Here is a 23,614-nt window from a genome sequence, read left to right on the forward strand (position 1 = left end):
AGCTGAAAAAGCAGTACAAATACAATTCTGTCGACAACCAGCGCTCTTTAATAATGATAAAAAAAAACCAGACATTGGATGACATTAGAGGGGTAAGATAGGTTACAGGGAATTTATTAGGTATAGCTTCGTTTTTATCTTAAACTGGTTGAGAGAGGTACAGTCTTTAACATGGTTGGGAAGGTCATTCCACAATCTGGGTCCCTTGATTTGTAAAGCATTTCTAGTTTGATTAAGTCGTACTCTAGGAATATCAAAACTGTATTTATGCCCGAAACGCTTTGCGTAATAGTGGCTTTAGGCATTGTATGTACTAACTCTATCTATAAGTCCACCAATCTTTGTAAAAATCTCTTATATGTATGTACCTTACCTAAATAAACATTTATTTATTTATTTATTTATTATTTATTTCTGGTGTGGTGCTCATGGGTTCTGTTACAACCTTCAATAAAGCTTTTGAGGTCAGGATTGGCATTACAGTTCAGCGTTTTATATATGTATAATACACATGAGAGAATGTGCAGTGACTTAATATCTAACATATTCAGAGATTTGAGTAGGGGTACCGCGTGATGTCTGGGGACAGAGTTGGATATTGTCCTAATAGCAGCTTTGTGTTGAGTAATTAGAGGACGTAAATGATTTTGGGTAGTAGAACCCCAAGCACAAATACCATAGCTGAGATATGGATAGATGAGGGAGTAATAGAGAGTCACCAGGGCAGGGCGGCGTACATAATATCTTATTTATTTATTTATTTATTTATATATTTACAAGAAGGTACATTGGGTTTGTGAGAATACATTGGATAGTACAGTATTTACACTCTTGTAAAGCCACTAGTACGCGCAGCGTTTCGGGCAGGTCCTTAATCTAACAAATAATTTTAAGTAGGTAATTTCTATCAGAATTGATAAATGATAAAGATACATTGCAAGAGAAACATGAGATGAGAGAGCTTAGTAAGTATATTAAAGCACATTGTTATATTAAAGCTCTGATTGATTACATTGACAGCTTGATTGGTAATTTAAACAAGATTAATAGACACCATACAGCAGTTTGACAGCACATATAAAACAGCAATGATCACAATGGGAAAGATGTTCAGATTGGGTACATAAAGATTGGGAGACTGGGTAGCAATAGATACAGATAAACAAGATTAATAAACACCATACAGCAGATTGGCAGCACATATAAGAAGACAGCAATGATCACAATGGTAAAGATGTTCAAATTGGGAACATAAAGGTTGGGAGATTGGGTAGCAATAGATGCAGTGCAATTTTAAGGCAAAAAGTGAAAAACTATGAAGGGGGGCATATCAATGTAAAATTAAAAGTGGTTCAATTTGCTTATAATTTTTTTTATGAAATGGTTATAGAAAGGGCTGCAGCTGGTCCAAGTTTCATCATCACACCCTAAACAGAAAAGGAGAAAAAAAATAAACAACAAATTATGCAACGAATTTTCAAATAGTTTCAGGGAACACATGTGTCAACTAAAATCATTTCTATAACACTCAGATATTAAATTAAGCACATAATAAAGGATTCTAGTGATCAGTTTTATCAAAAAAGTGTTTAGTGCAATAATATAATTTTTCAAAGTTGCCCTTCTAAAAAAATATGCAATATATGATATTTATAAATTTTTATAAAATCAACAAATAGACTTTGGACTAAAATGTCTACTAGATTCTGTAGAAGCACAAACGCTTCATATAAGGTGTAATTTGCATGTAAATTGATTAATAAATGAAAGCTCTGAAGTAATTTGAAGGTGTAAATTACTTTCCAGAGTAAAATAAAGATCCAAGTTCAGCCACCTGTAGCTGAGCTTGACTTCGACAGATTTCGTTCATAATTGGCACCCTTGCAGATAGGCATCCATTGAGCAAGGTGTGCAAGTTTCATGCAAATCCCTTGATAACAAATGAGAAAAAAATATTGGCCAAAAAAAAAGAAAAGAAAAAAAAAATATATAAATATAAATATATTGCACATACATATTACAATTATTACAAGAGTTTGTGCTTCTACAGCACATAGTAGACATTTTAGTTGACACATGTGTTCCCTGAGATTATTTGAGAATGTTGAACATTCGTTGCATAATACGTTGTGTATTTTTTTCTCCTTTTCTGTTTAGGGTGTGATGGTGAAACTTGGACCAGTTGCAGCCCTTTCTATAACCATTTCATAAAAAAAATTATAAGCATATTGAACAACTTTTAATTTATAACGATTTAGAATGATATGCCCCCTTAACATAACTGCTTTCACACAAGTTGTGAGCTGTGTAGAGCATCGGACTAGCGTGTTGTGATGTTTCAATATAAGAATGAATTATTGTGAGAGTTGCAACAGAGAAATTAGTTGTGAGTGTTGCAACACATGAATGATGTGATATTGTCGCAGCACAGAAATATTGTGTTGCATCATAGGACTAACATATTTGCTGTGAATGTTACAACATAAAAATACTATACCGTGAGTGATGCATCATGTTATTTATGTGTTGCAATGCTGCAACAATCACCACATATTATCCGTGTTGCATCACTCAAACCACCTTATTGTGTTGCAACTTTCGCAACACGTTGTACTGATCCGTTGCAACATACACAACACGTTATTTCTGTATTACAACGTTGCAACACTCACAAAACATTATTACTGTGTTTCAGGGTTCAAAACACTTTATTTCTGCGTTGCATTATTCACAACACTTATGTTCCGTGGTGCAACACTCACAACATGTTATTGCTGTGTTTCAACACTCATAAGACGTTAGCAATGTGATGCAACACTCAACTCGTTTTCCCATCAAGCGTTAAACGTTGTGTTCTTGCACCATATTAATTGTTCATTGCTAATATGTAAATTACAAACTGAATTAGATTGAAAAGTTATATAAAATGTGATAGAAAATAACTGTTAAAAATAGATAAATAGAAAATAATTAAATAAACAAATAAAACGGGAAAGAATAAATCAATAATATGCAATTGAATAGTTATTAGAGATTATTAAATGTATAAATACAGGTGATTAAGTATTTAAAAACATATGAATGACTTAATAAATAAATGATAATTAAAGAACTAATTTAAATGTGATAAGTAGATATGTAAAAGGTGCTGGAATAGATCTATAAAACTTCATTAAATATTAAAGGGGATTAAATAGATGAAAAAAAGGACCCAATAATTCTAGGTATTATTTGGGCAATAAATGCAAAAAGGAAGAATTCGTATTATACAGTTGGAACTGGTGACCGCGTGAACACCGGGTCCAACTGGTGACCGCGTGAACACCGGGTCCAACTGGTGACCGCGTGAACACCGGGTCCAACTGGTGACCGCGTGAACACCGGGTCCAACTGGTGACCGCGTGAACACCGGGTCCGACCTCCCAGTCTGGCCATGACTCTTCCTGCTTAATGAAGAACTCAACAGTCATACATTCATCCACTTCATCATACATCATCAACTGACAATTGAGGCGTGTGAAGGAGAAAGTCGGGAAGGAAAATTAATCTTTATGAGAAAAGGATGTAAGGTAAGGTAAGGAAATGATGAGGTGAAAGCGCCAGGCCAGTATGAATATATAACACTTGGAAGGGACATTAGGATGGGCTGGGATGTGAGGACGGAGTGAAGGAACGGTGCTAAACCACTTGGACCTTCAGGGATCGAACGCTGACCCTGCAAGAAGCAAAAGTATGGAGTGGAAAAACGGTGCCCAATCACTTGGACCTTCGGGGATCCAAGCAATAATGATCCAAGCTTACTTCATTTTGTAATGAAGTAAGGGCGAAGAGGTAGAACGGCTTATTGACAGAGCTCAGGTGCATGGGAGGAATTGTGTAAAATCCTGGTTTGTGTCTCGGAGAGGCTGCAGGATCCAAGTAAGGTCAAAAGAACTTGTGGTTGCAATTCTTTTACCATGTCGTAGCTCAGTCGATTAAGGCAGCATCTGGGATCCTCTCGGACGTAGGTTTGAACCCTCGTCACGGCCCTTGTGGATTTGTTCATTTGATACATCACGCTATTGTGACTTGTGTGTGTAATCTATGTAGGAGCTTATGATATATTAATAGCAGTGCTTATAAGCAACACATCCATCCTCCATCGTACATATATTGATGTAATGGACAATTGGATAGTAGAATTTGGTATTAGTGAATTTGGATAAACCGGCAAAAGTTTTGTCAAATCAAATGTTTATTCAGGTAAAGTACATACATACAAGTTGAGATACAAACATGTTGTTGGATTTATAGATAGAGCTTGTACATACAATGTCTAAAGCCACTAATACGCAAAGCGTTTCGGGCAAGGTTGGCCCGAACCTTTGTATTTGTTTCTCATAAAACCTAACGTAACTTACCATCCAAGGTCTAATACATGCTAACTGAGGCCAAATATAGTACATATATGTTATACTAGGCCTAGGAATATATATGTTTGGTTTTAGCTGTATTTTTTCCGGACTATAAGGTGAATAGTACCAAGTTCTACTATGTAATTGTCCATTACGTCAATATTTAATTTATATGTACGATGTTCCACATAGTTACAAAATGTACAGGAGGATGGATTACATTTATTAAAGATAAAAACATTTCTTTTGGTTTGTTATGGTAGGAAAAAATTAGACTGTAGCAGAGCGTAGTTTCGATCTACGGACCTCTAGTTGGATTATGGGTCCAGCACGCTTCCACTGCGCCACTCTGCTCCACAATACATAGTTATATGACTCTCAATATTAATAATTAGTATAATGTAGTATTAGCAAATTACAAAATGGTATAAGTTTTATGATTTAATAAATATTGTCAATATACTTTGTTATTAATTTTAGCTCTTTGAAGGGAAGGGAAGGGAACTATCAGGGGTGAAAGCGCCAGGCCATTACAACTATATTGCACTGGGAAGGGGTCAGGATAAGGATTTGGGATGGGACGGGGGGAAGGAATGGTACCCAACCACTTGGACGGTCGGGGATTGAACGCCGACCTGCAAGAATTGAGACCGTCGCTCTACCGTTCGACCCAAGTGGTTGGACACTTTGAGTTTATTTCAATGGGTTATGAAAACAAACATTTAAAAAGTCAAATGTTTCCGCCCGGGATCGAACCGGGGACCTTGCGCGTGTGAGGCGCACGTGATAACCACTACACTACGGAAACCTGAAGTATAGTGACCTGTTATTATATGGACCAAATCCGGTTAATTGCTACCGAAGATGCACAGTTTTTCTTCAGTGATATAATATGTGTGTGTACGGGGTGTGTGACGTCACGATAACATGAGAGGTTAAGTTTAGTTTAGTTCACTTATTATGCACCCCATACCCATCTTGTGGGCGGTAGTGGAAGTGGTTACAGAGGCACATAATGGGCTCAGGGACTGAACCCCACAATTCACTTAGCTAAGCAAGTTACAATCTTGATAAGTTAGTTACAAAATTCAGTATAAGTCGTCACGTCATAAATGGGTTCGTGATTGACCACAAGTACGGTTTCTAAATTAAGCAACTGACTTATGTGGAGAGCTAGTGTCACAATTGATATGTTTGTTCTGCACACTGCCACCCCCCCCCCTACCCCCTCCAGTGGGCAGCCATGGATAGCTTATAGTCACTTAGGTACTACCTACAGTTAGCAAACTGGGGATATTTGGCCAAAATTTCTGGTAGCAGATCATTTTGAATTAAATATTTACACATCTCTGGAACATTTGTTATAGGAAGCAGGAGGAAGTGTTATTAGGGCTTCAGAGAGCAGGAGCGAGTGGCAGGAAGCAGGAGAAATGATTTGTAAGGCTTCAGAGAGCGGGATCGAACGGGAGAAAGCAGGAGGAAATGATTTTAGGGCTTCAGAGAGCAGGAGCCAGTGGTAGGAAGCAGTAGAAAGTATTTGTAAGGTATGTGCTTCATGAGGAAACAGGAGGCGGTGTTATTAGGGCTTCAGAGAGCAGGAGGGAATATTTTTAAGGCTTCAGAGAGCGGGAGGAAGTGGGAGGTAGCAGAAGGTAGTATTAATAGGGTTTCAGAGAACGGGAACGAGTTGGAGGAAGGAGATGGAAATATTAACTGGGTTTCAGAGATCGGGAGCGAGCAGGATGAAGTATTTTTATGGGTTCAGAGAGTGGTAGGAAGTGTTACTAGAGCTTCAGAGAGCGGGAGGAAGCAGGAGGAAGTGTTTTTAGGGCTTCCGATGGCGGGAGCGAGCGGTAAGAAGCAGAAGGAAATATTTGTAAGGTTTTAGAGAGCGTAGCCTCCGTAACACAGTTGGTTAGCGTACAAATGTTTCTCACTGTAGGACTCTCCACGTGTCAGTTGCTTAATTTAGAAACTGTACTTGTGGGCGGTCTCGAGCCCATTGTTGATGCGATGATGTGCATTGAATTTTGTAACTCTCTCAGCAAGATTAACTTGCTCAGGTAAATGAATTGTGGGGTTCAGTCCCTGAACCCATTATGTGCCTCTGTAACTCTTCCCACTACCGCCCACAGGACGGGTATGGGGTGCATATTAAATGAACTATACCATAAACTAGGGTTATCCCATGAAATTGTCTAACTAGCGAAGTCGTTAAATAGCAAGATATTATCTGTTCAAAATCCAAATAGAAACAATCCTCATGAACCATGGGGGGAGGGGGGGATCTTTGACAAGCCGATGGCTTCCACTATCCGTCGAGGACACTAGGGACAGGTAAATTCAGGTACAAATCTCCCACGTTCGTTATTGTGCCTTTATTTTTTAACATATAGCTAGCTCAACCTGTAATTTGTAATTACTTATATTGAAGGAGGTAGCAAGACACTGTTATGTACCTACATTTGTAATAAAAAAACATTATTAATACATTAAAACAATTCCGTAGCAGAGCGTAGTTACGATCTACGGACCTCTGGGTTATGGGCCCAGCACGCTTCCACTGCGCCACTCTGCTGCTCATATTATTTGAATGATACATTTTATACATCTTTTATAATATTATAATTGGTAATATTTTCTTCAGAAATAAAAGTATCAGTGTTTCTGCGCAGTAACGCACCAGTACGTACTGATCTTGCGCATGGGATGCGCACATCATGGCTACTGGGCACAGCCAGCTGCGCATGACATACATCATAGCATGGGTATGTGATCACTGCTGCACACGATGGGTATGGGTTCACTACCACTCATGAACAGGACATGTATTGGGGGCACTAACGCTCACAGGATAGGTATACATGGGGTCTACAGGATAAGTATGGGATCCACTCAGCCCTGGAGGCTGATCTGTCGTGTTTGTTGAGGTCTATAGCAACTCTTCTTGCATGTAAACATTCCAAGCATTAGAATTATATTTAGTGTCTGGACCGAGATTCATCAGTCAGTTACGCAAGTACTTACGAACATGTTATCTCAATCTTTGGCGACTTTACACATATTAAACAGTTGAGCTCCGAAGGACTGGGAGGCTGTTTATAATTATATATTATTTTCTAAATTGTTGTGTTATGCCGCCAAAACTCGGTATGTAGCTGTTCAACCCGTCCTCCTAATAGAACGGCGCCTTTTGACGAATACTCTTCCCAAGACCAACAATTGTCGTACTAGAAAATGGTAGCGGCTCGTGAAACTGCAGCCCATCCTCTTGTGTTGGTAGTACTTATAGTAACGATGAGGACCAAAGTATCGACGAACAACGCAATTAAAAAGTAGAAATCTGAACTATTGACTTTAGACAAACTGGAAAAAGGTTTTGTATTTATGTTGCAAAGACAACCTTAACTAACTGAACCTTCCTAGGCCGAATACACGCTATCTGAGGCCTAATATCGTACATATGTGTGCTATACTAGACCTAGGAATATATATGTTTATATTAGCTTTATTTTTCTAGACTATAAAGTGATTAGTGCTATATACTTCACTTACGACTATAAAGAGTCTATAATTAAGACTTCAGACTATAAAGTGATCAGTAAGTTCTATTATGTAATGACTTAGTACGTCAACGTTTGTACTATGGAGCATATACAACAACTACTGTGTAAACAGGAGGATGGGTCGCGACGTTGACATACTGTGCCGTTCTCTGTTGTGTTAGGATAAGGTCACTTACGCGCGAGAGTTTGTTGACGTTGGCAGACTTGAGGAGGACGGGCTGGATCACGGGGCCAAGTGTGACATCGCTGTCAAGTGTGTTATGTCGGTCTTGTCTGAGGTCAACCCCTAGAGTTGGCCTAAATAATCGCCCCCGGGTGGGCTCGAACCACCAACCTTTCGGTTAACAGCCGAACGCGCTAACCAATTGTGCCACGGAGGCTCGAGGAACGTATTAAACAAATTTGTAATAAGGCAGAATTACTTAGATATCGAAGTAAAAAAAAAAATAAAAAAATAAAATGTTTATTTAGGTAAGGTACATACATACAATAAATTTTTACAAAGATTGGTTGACTTATAGGTAGAGCTAGTACATACAATGCCTAAAGCCACTATTACGCAAAGCGTTTCGGGCATGATAAACTTAAATGACAACCTTAATACTAATTGAGCATAATGAGTAGGATGAAAACAAGAAATGAAAACATAGATGAAAAAGCAGCACAAATACAATTAAGTCGACAAACAGCGCTCTTTAAAGAAAAACAGACATTGGTTGACAATAGAAGGGTAAGGTAGGTTACAGGGAATTTATTAGGTATAGCTTCGTTTTTAACTTAAACTGGTTGAGAGAGGTACAGTCTTTAACATGGTTGGGAAGATCATTCCACATTCTGGGCCCCTTGATTTGTAGAGCATTTCTAGTTTGATTAAGTCGTACTCTAGGAATATCAAAACTGTATTTATTTCTGGTATGGTGCTCATGGGTTCTGTTACAACCTTCTATGAAGCTTTTGAGATCAGGATTGGCATTATAGTTTAGCGTTTTATATATGTATAATACACATGAGAGAATGTGCAGTGACTTAATGTCTAACATATTCAGAGATTTGAGTAGGGGTACCGAGTGATGTCTGGGGCCAGAGTTGGATATTGTCCTAATAGCAGCTTTGTGTTGAGTAATTAGAGGACGTAAGTGATTTTGGGTAGTAGAGCCCCAAGCACAAATACCATAGTTGAGATATGGATAGATAAGGGAGTAATAGAGAGTCACCAGGGCGAGTCAAGTATAATAATTATTTGAATTTACTTGACAGCTACTAATAGTGGCCTCGATGAGGACAGGAGGCCGGCGGCTTGTCGAAGGTCCCCCCATTTGCCTTGATGATCTTTTCCTGATGATGTCAAATTGGTATAAAAATGCTTAGGCTAACTCATCCTAACCCTTGCACAGAAGCCCTCCAGAATTTCTTTATTGAAGATCAGCATTGTTCCAAATGGATAACAAAAACTGGAACTCAACTCAGAATGTATCAGGTTCATAATTTGTACCAAGAGAGACAACAACGGCACTTTCCTGCACCGTGGGAGGTTACACCCTTTCCAGTTTTAATCCCTCCCTTTCCACCCAAGAAGCAAATTAGAGATCAGCCCAAGCTTCGTCTTGAGGCAAAGCTCAATGCCTTAAGCCATATTGATGCTCTGTCCACAGAGCATTCTCTCTCTCAAATTATATACACTGATGGTTCCCTACACCGCACCACGGGTGCAGCTGGAAGTGCAGTTGTCCTGACAATGGGCAATGGCCTATACTTTGAGTGGGGAGTCCGTATAAACAACTGGGCCTCTACCCTTCAGACCGAACTATTTGCCTTGATCCTTGCACTGAAATGTGTACAAGTCTCAAAACTTGATACATTAATTGTAAGTGACTCCTTATCATCCTTAAATGCTCTCAACTCTTTAAGACATAACTGTAACATGCTCGTGTCCGAAGCTAGACACAAATACAACAAAATTATTAAGGATGGTAACAGAGTCCATTTCATGTGGTCTCCATCTCATGTTGGCCTCCGAATGCATGATAGAGCTGATAAGTTAGCCAAAGAATCTGCCTTTAAAGGAGCCGTTGAGTGTAACCTTGGATTGTCAATGAACAATCTGAGAGCAGCAGTACACCGAGAACTTCAACAAGATCTTGTAGATCTGAGGCAAAGTGAAATTGACACCAGTAATTCCATCTATCATCATACTATCTGTACTATCATGCAAGAGGAGCCACACATCTATGGATCATCCAATAAAATCAGCAGACTTCTAGATGTTACTACTGCTCGGCTTAGACTCGGTTACAAGTATCTCTGGGAATTCTCATTATCTGCTGATGTAGACCTGACCAAATGTAAACTGTGTCAACAAAATTATTCGCACACCCTCCGTCACTATGTGATGGAGTGCGAAAAGATACGTGAATTTAGAGACAATTCTATAACCAATGTTCCAGCAATGTGTAAATATTTCATTCAAAATGATCTGCTACCAGAAATTTTAGCCAAATATCCCCAGTTTGCTAACTGTAGGTAGTAACTAAGTGATTGTAACCTATCCACCGCTGCCCACTGGATGGGGGGCGGTGTGCAGGACAAACATATAAATTTTGACACTAGCTCTCCACATGTCAGTTGCTTAATTTAGAAACTGTACTTGAGGTCGATCTCGAACCCATTGTTGATGTGATGACTTATATTGAATTTTGTAACTCGCTCATCAAGATTGTAACTTCCTTAGCTAAATGAATTGTGGGGTTCAGTCCCTGAGCCCATTATGTGCCTCTGTAACATTTTCCACTACCGCCCACAAGATGGGTATGGGGTGCATAATAAATGAACTAAACTAACTGATAATTCCAATAGTGTCCTAATGCCTAAAGTAACCTTGTGTCTAGTGGTCACGACGGAGACGGGAAGCCGGCAGCTTGTTAATGGTTCTCCCATTTTTCCTAAGTTTCCTCCTTTTCTTCCTTCCCTAATTTTCCTGCTTTCCCCCCACAAAAAAGAGTAACAACAACAAAAAAGACTCTGGGGTTGGAGTCCCTGTGCCTTCTTGTACCAACTTCGAGGTTAACTCCGGAGCTGGAGCCCCCTGGGGGCAGTTCCTTGTTACCTTCAACCTCGTTCTGACAGTTCCTGCGACGGCGCTGGAACCTGTCTTATTGGCGTTTGCCTTTCCAATTGAAACGTTCTGTGCTGTGGAGAGGGGGACCTGCTGCATGGGTGACAGCTTCTCCCCACGTATCAAGCTACCCTGGCTTTGCGCCCTGGAGAGGCCACTCCAGACCGACAACCAGAGCGCAACTCCATAGTCTCCTGAGACAGATGGACGCCTACTACTTGGATGGTCCACCAGTTTTTACATTCTTGTAAAGCCACTAGCAAGTATTGCGTCTCGGGCAGGTCCTTTATCCTAATATGACTAAGTCCTAAGATTATTATTAATCTTTATTAATAACTCCGGAATATGACCCGTCAAATCGTTTCACTGCTGGGTGAAGAGAGGCGTAATGTTAAGGATTGGATCCCAGTGAATCCTCCCCGGCCAGGATACGAACCCAGACTATACTGTTCGCGAAGTGCTGGGGCTAGGGTTTCACCACTGCGCCACGGGGACTGCATGCACGGGGACCAGTCATTGAAAGTTGCACAACAATTGGGAACTCAAGTAAGAAAGTCAACTTTATTTTCAAGGAAAATAAAGTTATTGAGCTGTAAACATCTCTGGTGCGGCCACATTTGGACTGCTGTATCAAGCATAGAGGCCTCAGCTTCACAACATATCTGCTGTGGAGAAAGTACAACACAGAGCGACAAAAAGCATCTCAGAACTAAATCGGCTCCCATACCAGGAACGGTTGAGGGCCCCAGGACTAACACAGCAAGCCAGACGTGGCATGGTGGCTCCCATACCAGGAACGGTTGAGGGCCCCAGGACTAACACAGCAAGCCAGACGGGGCATGGTGGCTCCCATACCAGGAACGGTTGAGGGCCCCAGGACTAACACAGCAAGCCAGACGGGGCATGGTGGCTCCCATACCAGGAACGGTTGAGGGCCACAGGACAAACACAGCAAGCCAGACGGGGCATGGTGGCTCCCATACCAGGAACGGTTGAGGGCCCCAGGACAAACACAGCAAGCCAGACGGGGCATGGTGGCCCCCATACCAGGAACGGTTGAGGGCCCCAGGACTAACACAGCAAGCCAGACGGGGCATGGTGGCTCCCACACCAGGAACGGTTGAGGGCCCCAGGACTAACACAGCAAGCCACAGAATACATAACAGTGTACAGTACAGAACAGTGTACAGTATGCAGAACCCCATAAAGTGCACAGAACGGTGTACAGTATACAGAATAGTGTACATTATACAGAACAGTGTACAGTATACAGAACCCCCATAGAGTATACAGAACAGTGTACAGTGTACACTATATAGAACAGTGTACAGTATACAGAATCCCGAACAGTATACAGAACCCCGTACTGTACACAAAACAGTGTACAGTGTACAGAATCTTGTATAGTATTCAGAACAGTGTACTGTATACAGAACCCCCATACAGTATACAGAACAGTGTAAAGTATACAGAATAGTGTACAGTATACAGAACAGTGTACAGCATACAGAACCCCCATACAGTATACAGAACCCCGTAGCGTTTGCAGAATAGTGTACAGTATACAGAATCCTGTACAGTATACAGAACAAAGTACAGTATACAGAACAGAGTACAGTATACAGATCCCCGTACAGTATACAGAACCCCGTAAAGTATACAGAACAGTGTACAGTATACAAAACAGAGTACAGTATACATAACCCCGTAGAGTATTCAGAACCACGTACAGTATACCGAGCAATGTACCATAAACAGAACAGTGTACAGTATACAGAACAGCATACAGTATACAGAACAGCGTACAGTATACAGAACAGCATAGAGTATAGAGAACAGTGTATAGTATTCAGAACAGCGTACAGAATACAGAACAGTGTACAGTATACAGAACCCTGTACAGCATACAGAAAAGTGTACAGTATACAGAACAGTGAACACAATAGAGAACTTCATACAGTATACAGAACAGTGAACACAATAGAGAACTTCATACAGTATACAGAACAGTGTACAGTATACAAAACAGCGTACTGTATACAGAATCTTGTACAGTATACAGAACAGTGTACAGTAGGCAGAACCCCATACAGTGTACAGAATCTTGTACAGTATACAGAACAGTGTACAGTATGCAGAACAGTGTTCAGTATACAGAACAGTGTACAGTATACAGAAAAGTGTACAGCATACAGAACAGTGTTCAGTATACAGAATAGCATACAGTATACAGAACAGTGTACAGTATACAGAACAGTGTACAGTATACAGAACAGCGTACAGTATTCAGAACAGTGTACAGTATTCAGGACAGCGTACAGTATACAGAGCAGTGTACAGTATACAGAACAGTGTACAGTATACAGAACCTCCATACAGTATACAGAACCCCGTAAAGTTTATATCGTCAAGTTCCTCTTTAGTAAACACAGATATAAAATATTTATTAAAAATACTACTCATCTCTTCATCACTATCTGTTATTTGACCTGTCTCAGTTTTTAATGGACCTATCCTTTCCCTAATCTTTGTCCGGTATAACTGGAAAAACCCTTTAGGATTTGTCTTCGCTTGCTCTGCTATTCGAACTTCATAGTTTCTTTTTGCTTTCCTTATCTCTTTTTTAGTATTTCTAACCAGTTGTACGAATTCCTGTTCTAAACTGACTTCCCCATTCTTAATCCTTTTGTACCACGCTCTCTTTTTACCTATAAGGCTCTTCAGATCCCTTGTTATCCACTTTGGATCATTAGTGTTCGATCTATTCAATTGATATGGTATACTACATTCCTGGGCTTTGCTTAGAATATTTTTAAATAGGTTATGATTTGAATCCACATCGAAAACCCCTTTTACGTCACCTATCGCTGGGTTAACGTCTAGCTCCAATACCGGCCCACACCCCATACCCAAGACTTTCCAATCTATTTGACCCCAAAAAATTCTTAGGCTATTGAAATCAGCTTTTCGAAAATCAGGCACTTTAACAGTATTTTCTCCTACAGATCTATTCCATTCAATGCTAAATCTAATTTCTTTATGATCACTGTTCCCTAGCTCACTCCCTATTTCGATGTCCTTAATTTGTGTTTCCCTGTTAGTTAACACAATCTAAAATATTATTTTCCCGTGTTGGTTCCTTAATGTGTTGCGTAAGAAAGCAATCGTCAATTAATTCTATAAAATCTTCTGCTTCATTATTCCCTGTTTTATTCAACCAGTTTATTCCACTAAAATTAAAGTCACCCATGACGTAAATACTGTTAGATCTAGATGCTCTAGATATTTCCTCCCATAGATGCTTTGCTTCCATTCTGTCTAAATTTGGTGGCCTATATATAACTCCTATTATAATATTATTTGCTTTTTCGTTTAATTCTATCCAAATAGTTTCTGTATGTAGCTCAGTTTTGATTCCCTCTTTGAGACTACATTTCAATTTGTCCCTAACATATATGGCTACTCCCCCTCCTCGTCTAATATATCTATCTGTGTGAAATAGTTTAAATCCATTGATTTAATATTCAGCTAATAGCTCTCTATTTTCTACATTCATCCACGTTTCGGTAAGTGCAATAATATCTATTTTTTTCTGTGCAGACAAGAGCATTTAAATCGTTTATTTTGTTTCTCAGACTTCTAGTGTTAGTGTAATATACCCTAAGTGAATAGTTATTTTGAGGTCCTTCTCTTTCCCTGATCATTTTGCCAATTCTTTTCTCCCACAAACACATACTTTTATTATTTCCTTCCTCCAAATCAATTCCCATACCACTATCTACTAACAGTTTAAACCCAAACAAATCCCTCTAACCACTGGTTCCAATGAGTTCGCAACAGCAACAACCCCTGCCCTCGATAGATGCACCCCATCCCGAGCATACATTTCATTTCTTCCATAGAAGTTGTCTATGAAAGATATTGCATTTGATTTGCAATATCTTTCCAGCCAGCAATTGACACCAAGTGCCCTCGATATCCATTCATTTCCCACTCCCTTTCTTGGAAGAATGCCACATATGATCGGGATTCCTCCCTTGCTCCTAACTAATTCTATGGCTGTTTTATACCTTTTAATCAGTTCCTCACTCCTAACTCGACCAACATAATTTCCTCCCACGCTAATGCAAATAACGGGATTGTTCCCATTTCCAGCCATAATATCATTCATGTTGTTTATAATATCACCAATACCAGCTTCGGGATAGCAAACCCTTAACCTGTTCCCCCTATCTCTGGCACAAAACGTTCTATCCAAATACCTTATCTGGGAATCTCCCACAACTATGGTTTGCTTAGGTACTTCCTTTACTCTCTGAGGGGCCTGCGCTTTCTTGCTCTTCGTTGCTTTCCCTTTTGCGCGATCCGCAGTCTCACCACAGCACTCGTCCTCCAAAACGTCAAATGAATTAGAAGTTGCTATGGCGTTTGAAGGCGGCTTTATCAAAGTCTTCTTAAGGCCCCTGTCTTTCACAACTCTCCAAGACGAGGTCCCTTTACTACTGGTCTCCTCCTTCGTTACTTCTCGTTGTTCTTTCAGCTGACGCACCTCCTCCCGCAGAGAGTCCAACTCTGTCCTCAGGGCTCCCACTAGAGTCACCAGGTCCTTCACTACAACTTCCATATTGCTATGATAATATAACAACACTCAGGAGCTCCGGCTAACACACCCTCTCACTGAGACTGTCTGCGCCTGACTGAGACTGTCTGTGCCTGACCTGTCTCAGTTTTTAATGGACCTATCCTTTCCCTAGTCTTAGTTCGATATAACTGAAAAAAAACCTTAGGATTTGACTTTGCTTGCTCTGCTATGCGAACTTCATAGTTTCTTTTTGCTTTCCTAATCTCTTTTTTAACATTTCTAACTAGTTGTATGAATTCCTGTTCTAAACTGACTTCCCCATTCTTAATCCTTTTGTACCAAGCTCTCTTTTTACCTATAAGGTTCTTCAAGTTATTTGTTATCTACTTTGGGTCATTAGTATTCGATCTATTCAATTTGTATAGTATACAATGTTCCTGTGCTTTGTTTAGAATATTCTTAAATAAGTTATATATTAAATCCACATCGAAATCCCCTTTTACGTCACCTATCGCTGGGTTCATGTTAGTGGAATGCCTCAAGGCTCTGTCCTGGGACCTCTGTTGTTTATAATATATATAAATGATTTAGATATAGGTTTGAGTTGCAACATCTGCAAATTTGCAGATGATACGAAGATCGGTGGGGGAATTGGCACGGAAGAAGACTCACTATCACTTCAAGTTGATCTAGATAGGGTTTTGAAATGGTCAAGGGATTGGCAGATGCAGTTTAATGCTAATAAATGTAAAGTTCTGAGGCTAGGTAGTGATGATTTGCAGAGTTACAAGATACGAGCTTGATGGTGTTGAGATTGCGAAGTCGGATTGCGAAAGGGATCTGGGAGTTATGATTAGTAAGAATTTAAAACAAAAGGATCAATGCATGAATGTTCGTAATAAGGCAAATAGGACACTGGGATTTATTAATCGATGCGTTAGTAACAAGACACCTGGTGTGATTCCTCAGCTATATCTTGCTCTGGTTAGGCCCCATTTAGATTATGCAATTCAGTTTTGGTCGCCGTACTATAGAATGGATATAAATTCACTTGAACGTGTCCAGCGTAGGATACCTTAAGGTTACCTTGAGGTGCTTCCGGGGCTTAACGTCCCCCGCGGCCCGGTCGTCGACCAGGCCTCCTGGTTGCCGACCTGATCAACCAGGCTGTTGGACGCGGCTGCTCGCAGACTTACGTATGAGTCACAGCCTGGTTGATCAGGTATCCTTTGGAGGTGCTTATCCAGTTCTCTCTTGAACACTGTGAAGGGTCGGCCAGTTATGCCCCTTTTGTGTAGTGATGTAGGATCTTCTTGAGGTTATCTTGAGATGATTTCGGGGCTTTTTAGTGTTCTCGCGGCCCGGTCCTCGACCAGGCCTCAACCCCCAGGAAGCAGCCCGTGATAGCTGACTAACACCCAGGTACCTATTTTACTGCTAGGTAACAGGGGCATAGGGTGAAAGAAACTCTGCCCATTGTTTCTCGCCGTTGTTGTTGAGAGAGAGGTTTTGAGAGGAGAGTTGTAGTTAAGAGAGGTTTCAGCATGTTTCTTTGAGGGTTTGGTTTGTATGTTCCCAGATTATCCACTTGTTAATCCCATGCTCACCTTGGGTGGAAGATGACATGAAAATTCAATGGGTATGGAGCTAAGTATACTTATGCTTTCTGTAGTGTCCTTTATTCTTATCTTATTATTATTTCAAGTTGTTAGTGATGTTTGTATATTCGTGTTGAATACTACATATATGTAGTAATAAAATTACTGTTTTTGTGCTTCAAAAATCAACTTAGCATTTTTCTAACAATATAACAACTTTGTACCAACCAATTTCCATTTACTGTATCTGGAATTATTTTTGACATGTCAGAAAATACAATCTTAAATCTAATAATGCAAAAAAAATTTGCATAAAATTAAAATTAGCTTACAAACAACTTTCTCAAATTTATTATCACATTACCTGAGGATGACAATGATGCCATCAAAAACATTGAAACCATTGCTTATGTAACCAAAGGGTCCCTCGGCAATAACCTTTAGCAACATTTCGACGGCAAACACGGCTGAGAAGACGAAGTTGCTCAGTTCCACAATAATTGTCAACATCATTGGCTGGTTATGGTACTCGATGCCCATGCTGAGGGTGTTGATGAGGATAGCAATAAGAATGCCCCGTGGAAAGTATCGGTGATCCACCAGCTTCTTCATACGAAGAAGCTGGTGGATCCGTGTGGATATACACACGAATTTGTGAACAAAATCTGTGGGCTAAAGAAGGCTGTTTTGTCCCCTCATCCTTCCAATCTTCATCACTCCAGTCAGACTCTGAGTCACAGGAATCAGACTCTGAATAGTAATTTGTGAAACCTGCAGGGGCTTGATCAGCAGAAAAGAATAAAGTTGGTGCTGAAAAGTGTTTGACTCCTTTGGCCAATGAAGAATAAAGTGTGTGGACGGAACGGGAGTCAATGCCCAAGTGTGTGGGCAAAGCAGCAGAAAGAGCACCACTAAGTGCCAGTAGTTCTCCACAAGTGAGAGAACCTTTTCCCCCTGAACCATTATTAGAGGGTGTTCGCGAGACAGAACGCAAGGAAGATTTATTCTTGTTAAGGGGTAGGAGGGCTGGGGGTAGTAGAGCAGGGGGCATAAGAGAAGGTGGTCCTGGTGTGTGAGGTGATGGGGTAAGGGCTCATGGAAATATGATGGATCTAGAGGTTCATCGTCAGTTTGCGTAGTCTTCTCACTGTGACAGACATTTTTTGTTGCTGTCTCCCCAGCATGACCATGGAGAAGCACTACATCACTGAACATGACAGAGCTACGTCGATGCTGTCGTGGGGTACAGGTGCCCTGACCACCTGGTGATGGTGGCAAGAGCTCATTGCTGCCATCCCCACTTGTACCACTTGAGATTTTGAGGAGAACAGGACGATGTGTGGAGGCTTGAGGATCTATGTCAGAAAATTCTGGGCTAATGCAGGGAGCATTATTGTTTCTCGAGTCGTCTGGAACTTCGTGTACTTCTGGAGGTGACAAAAGCTGTGGAGATGTTGAGCTTATGTTATTCATCACAGTTAAGGCTCCACCAGGTCCAATGCCACCAACAGTAGGAGCCATGGCTACTACAGTGCTTGGCACTCCAGATGCTCCACCTTCCCGACTGATAATGGCACTCTGTGCTGCCTCATATTGTCGACGACGACGCTGCTTCTTGAGGCTCAGCTGATGAGGATGATCAGACTTGTTTCTCCGGCGAAACTGTTTGTACTGAATGTAAAATTTTCTCTTTCCTCGTCTCCATAAGTGAGCAATATATTTTATAATTTCTGCATAGCATGAATTTGGTTCCGAAGTGGAGCCAGATGCAAGTGTACTAGTTGACTGAAACCTGGCACGCTCCATTTTCATTCGCTCCATTTCTCGCTTCTTAGTCTCTGAAAACTGAGTAGCAATAACAACCAGGCACAAGTTGATCATGAAGAATGACCCAATCACAATTAGTAGCACAAAATATATCAGTCCCAAAAGGGGTGAGTATACCATACAAATTGAATAGATCGAATACTAATGACCCAAAGTCGATAACAAAGAATTTGAAGAACCTTATAGGTAAAAAGAGAGCTTGGTACAAAAGGATTAAAAATGGGGAGGTCACTTTAGAACAGGAATTCGTACAACTGGTTAGAAATGTTAAAAAAGAGATAAGGAAAGCAAAAAGAAACTATGAAGTTCGCATAGCAGAGCAAGCTATGACCACAAATCCTAAAGGGTTTTTTCAGTTATATCGTACAAAGACTAGGGAAAGGATAGGTCCATTAAAAACTGAGACAGGTCAAATAACAGATAGTGATGAAGAGATGAGTAGTATTTTTAATAAATATTTAAATATTTTGTATCTGTATTTACTAAAGAGGAACTTAACAATATGCCTTCAGCCGAACAAGTCTATGTGGGTGGGGACGAGGACAGGTTGACGAGTTTAGCAGTTACCAGGGAGGGTGTTCTTAAACAAATAGTAAAACTCAAACCAAACAAATCCCCAGGGCCGGATGAAGTGTTTGCCAGGGTGCTTAAAGAATGCAAAGAGGAGTTTTGTGACCCACTGGCAACCATATTTAATAAATCAATAGAGTCAGGCAGAGTGCCAGAGTTTTGGAAAGTTGCTAATGTGATACCAGTTTTTAAGAAAGGAGATAGATCACTTGCGTCTAACTATCGACCAATTAGCCTAACATCTATTTTGGGAAAGTTATCCGAATCTATAATAGCAAATAAAATTCGTCTTCATCTTGAAAAACATAAATTAATAATTGAGTCGTAACATGGTTTTATAAATGGCCGTTCATGTTTAACAAATTTGTTATCTTTTTATTCTAGCATTGTTGAGGCAGTTGATAGTGGTAAGGATTGCGATATTGTGTACCTTGACTTTAGCAAAGCTTTTGATACAGTGCCACATGAAAGACTGATTAAAAAGGTAGAGTCTCATGGTATTGGGGGTGCTATATTAAGCTGGATTAGGGCATGGCTATACCAAAGGAAACAGAGAGTTAGTATAAATGGAGTCAAGTCAGAGTGGGAAAATGTTGTAAGCGGGGTGCCTCAGGGCTCTGTCCTGGGACCTCTGTTGTTTATAATATATATAAATGATTTAGATTCAGGTTTGAGTAGCAACATTTGCAAATTTGCCGATGATACGAAAATCGGTAGGGAAATTAATTCGGAGGAGGACTCACAATCACTTCAAGTTGATCTAGATAGGGTTTTGAAATGGTCGAAGGATTGGCAGATGCAGTTTAATGCTGATAAATGTAAAGTTCTGAGGTTAGGTAATGATGATAGGGTTACAAGATACGAGCTAGATGGTGTTGAGTTTGCGAAGTCGAATTGCGAAAGGGATCTGGGAGTTATGATTAGTAAGAATTTAAAACAAAAGGATCAATGCATAAATGTTCGTACTAAGGCAAATCGGACACTTGGATTTATTAATCGCAGCGTTAGTAACAAGACACCTGGTGTGGTTCTCAAGCTATATCTTGCTCTAGTTAGGCCCCATTTAGATTATGCAGTTCAGTTTTGGTCGCCATATTATAGAATGGATATAAATTCACTTGAACGTGTCCAGCGTAGGATGACTAAGTTAATTCCCCAAATTAGAAATCTTTCATATGAAGAAAGATTAACAAAGCTCAAGTTGCATTCACTGGAAAGGCGAAGAGTTAGGGGTGACATGATAGAGGTTTACAAGTGGATGAATGGACATAACAAATGAGATATTAATAGGGTATTAAAAGTATCAACACAAGACAGAACACGAAACAATGGGTATAAATTGGATAAGTTTAGATTTAGGAATGACCTGGGTAAATACTGGTTCAGTAACAGGGTTGTTGATTTGTGGAACCAATTGCCGCGTAACGTATCCGTAATACGTTACGCGGTCCGTAATCCCATTATTTGCATTAGCGTGGGAGGAAATGATGTTGGTCGAGTCAGGAGTGAGGAACTGATTCAGAGGTATAAAACAGCCATAGAGTTAGTTAGGAGCAAGGGAGGAATCCCGATCATATGTGGCATTCTTCCAAGAAAGGGAGTGGGAAATGAATGGATATCGAGGGCACTTGGTGTCAATTGCCGGCTGGAAAGATATTGCAAATCAAATGCAATATCTTTCATAGACAACTGGGAACACTTCTATGGAAGAAATGAAATGTATGCTCGTGATGGGGTGCATCTATCGAGAGCTGGGGTTGTTGCTGTTGCGAACTCGTTAGAAGAAGTGGTTAGAGGTGTTTGTTTGGGTTTAAACTGTTAGTAGATAGAGGTATGGGAATTGATTTGGAGGAAGGAGGTAATAAAAGTATGTGTTTGTGGGAGAAAGGAATTGGCAAAACGATCAGGGAAAGAGAAGGTCCGCAAAATAACAATTCACTTAGGGTATATTACACTAACAGTAGAAGTCTAAGAAATAAAATTAACGAATTAAATGCTCTTGTCTGCACAGAAAAAATAGATATTATTGCACTTACCGAAACGTGGATGAATGTAGAAAATAGAGAACTATTAGCTGAATATCAAATATATGGATTTAAACTATTTCACACAGATAGATATATTAGACGAGGAGGTGGAGTAGCCATATATGTTAGGGACAATTTGAAATGTAGTCTCAAAGAGGGAATCAAAACAGAGCCACACACAGAAACTATTTGGATTGAATTAAACGAAAAAGCTAATAATATTATAATAGGAGTAATATATAGGCCACCAAATTTAGACAGAATGGAAGCAAAGCATCTATGGGATGAAATATCTAGAGCATCTAGATCTAACAGTATTTATGTCATGGGTGACTTTAATTTTAGCGGAATAAACTGGTTGAACAAAACAGGGAATAGTGAAGCAGAAGATTTTCTAGAATTAATTGACGATTGCTTTCTTACGCAACACATTAAGGAACCAACACGGGAAAATAATATTTTAGATTTAGTGTTAACTAACAGGGAAACGCAAATTAATGACATCGAAATAGGGAGTGAGCTAGGGAGCAGTGATCACAAAGAAATCAGATTTAGCATAGAATGGAATAGACCAGTAGGAGAAAATTCTGTTAAAGTGCCAGATTTTCGAAAAGCTGATTTTAATAGCCTAAGAAATTTTTTGGGTCAAATTGATTGGAAAGGCTTGGGTATGGGGTGTGGGCCGGTCTTGGAGCGAGACATGAACCCAGCGATAGGTGACTTAAATGGGGATTTCGATGTGGATTCAATATATAACTTATTTAAGAATATTCTAAACAAAGCACAGGAACGTAGTATACCATACAAATTGAATAGATCGTATACTAATGACCCAAAGTGGATAACAAAGAATTTGAAGAACCTTATAGGTAAAAAGAGAGCTTGGTACAAAAGGATTAAAAATGGGGAGGTCACTTTAGAACAGGAATTCGTACAACTGGTTAGAAATGTTAAAAAAGAGATAAGGAAAGCAAAAAGAAACTATGAAGTTCGCATAGCAGGGCAAGCAAAGACAAATCCTAAAGGTTTTTTTCAGTTATATCGTACTAAGACTAGGGAAAGGATAGGTCCATTAAAAACTGAGACAGGTCAAATAACAGATAGTGATGAAGAGATGAGTAGTATTTTTAATAAATATTTTGTATCTGTATTTACTAAAGAGGAACTTAACAATATGCCTTCAGCCGAACAAGTCTATGTGGGTGGGGACGAGGACAGGTTGACGAGTTTAGCAGTTACCAGGGAGGATGTTCTTAAACAAATAGTAAAACTCAAACCAAACAAATCCCCAGGGCCGGATGAAGTGTTTGCTAGGGTGCTTAAAGAATGCAAAGAGGAGCTTTGTGACCCACTGTCAACCATATTTAATAAATCAATAGAGTCAGGCAGAGTGCCAGAGTTTTGGAAAGTTGCTAATGTGATACCAGTTTTTAAGAAAGGAGATAGATCACTTGCGTCTAACTATCGACCAATTAGCCTAACGTCTATTGTGGGAAAGTTACTCGAATCTATAATAGCAAATAAAATTCGTCTTCATCTTGAAAAACATAAATTAATAATTGAGTCGCAACATGGTTTTATAAATGGCCGTTCATGTTTAACAAATTTGTTATCTTTTTATTCTAGCATTGTTGAGGCAGTTGATAGTGGTAAGGATTGCGATGTTGTATACCTTGACTTTAGCAAAGCTTTTGATACAGTGCCACATGAAAGACTGATTAAAAAAATAGTCTCTCATGGTATTGGGGGTGCTATATTAAGCTGGAATAGGGCATGGCTATACCAAAGGAAACAGAGAGTTAGTATAAATGGAATCAAGTCAGAGTGGGAAAATGTTGTAAGTGGAGTGCCTCAAGGCTCTGTCCTGGGACCTCTGTTGTTTATAATATATATAAATGATTTAGATTCAGGTTTGAGTAGCAACATTTGCAAATTTGC

At 39.8% G+C, this 23,614-nt stretch overlaps 2 non-coding genes and 1 pseudogene across 2 annotated transcripts; all 3 read right to left on the bottom strand.

Annotated features, from left to right (window-relative positions):
- Window positions 1-5,129: 5,129 nt before the first annotated feature.
- Window positions 5,130-5,202, bottom strand: TRNAV-CAC (transfer RNA valine (anticodon CAC)). Its single transcript has one exon. It is a non-coding gene; the product is annotated as a tRNA-Val (tRNA).
- A 3,064-nt stretch (window positions 5,203-8,266) lies between these two features.
- On the bottom strand, window positions 8,267-8,340 carry TRNAN-GUU (transfer RNA asparagine (anticodon GUU)). The gene has a single exon. It is a non-coding gene; the product is annotated as a tRNA-Asn (tRNA).
- A 9,272-nt stretch (window positions 8,341-17,612) lies between these two features.
- LOC138372152 (voltage-dependent T-type calcium channel subunit alpha-1G-like) overlaps window positions 17,613-23,614 on the bottom strand; it is a 30,221-nt pseudogene continuing 24,219 nt past the window's right edge.

Source organism: Procambarus clarkii, chromosome 38, assembly GCF_040958095.1.
Source record: "Procambarus clarkii isolate CNS0578487 chromosome 38, FALCON_Pclarkii_2.0, whole genome shotgun sequence".
NCBI lineage: Eukaryota > Metazoa > Arthropoda > Malacostraca > Decapoda > Cambaridae > Procambarus > Procambarus clarkii.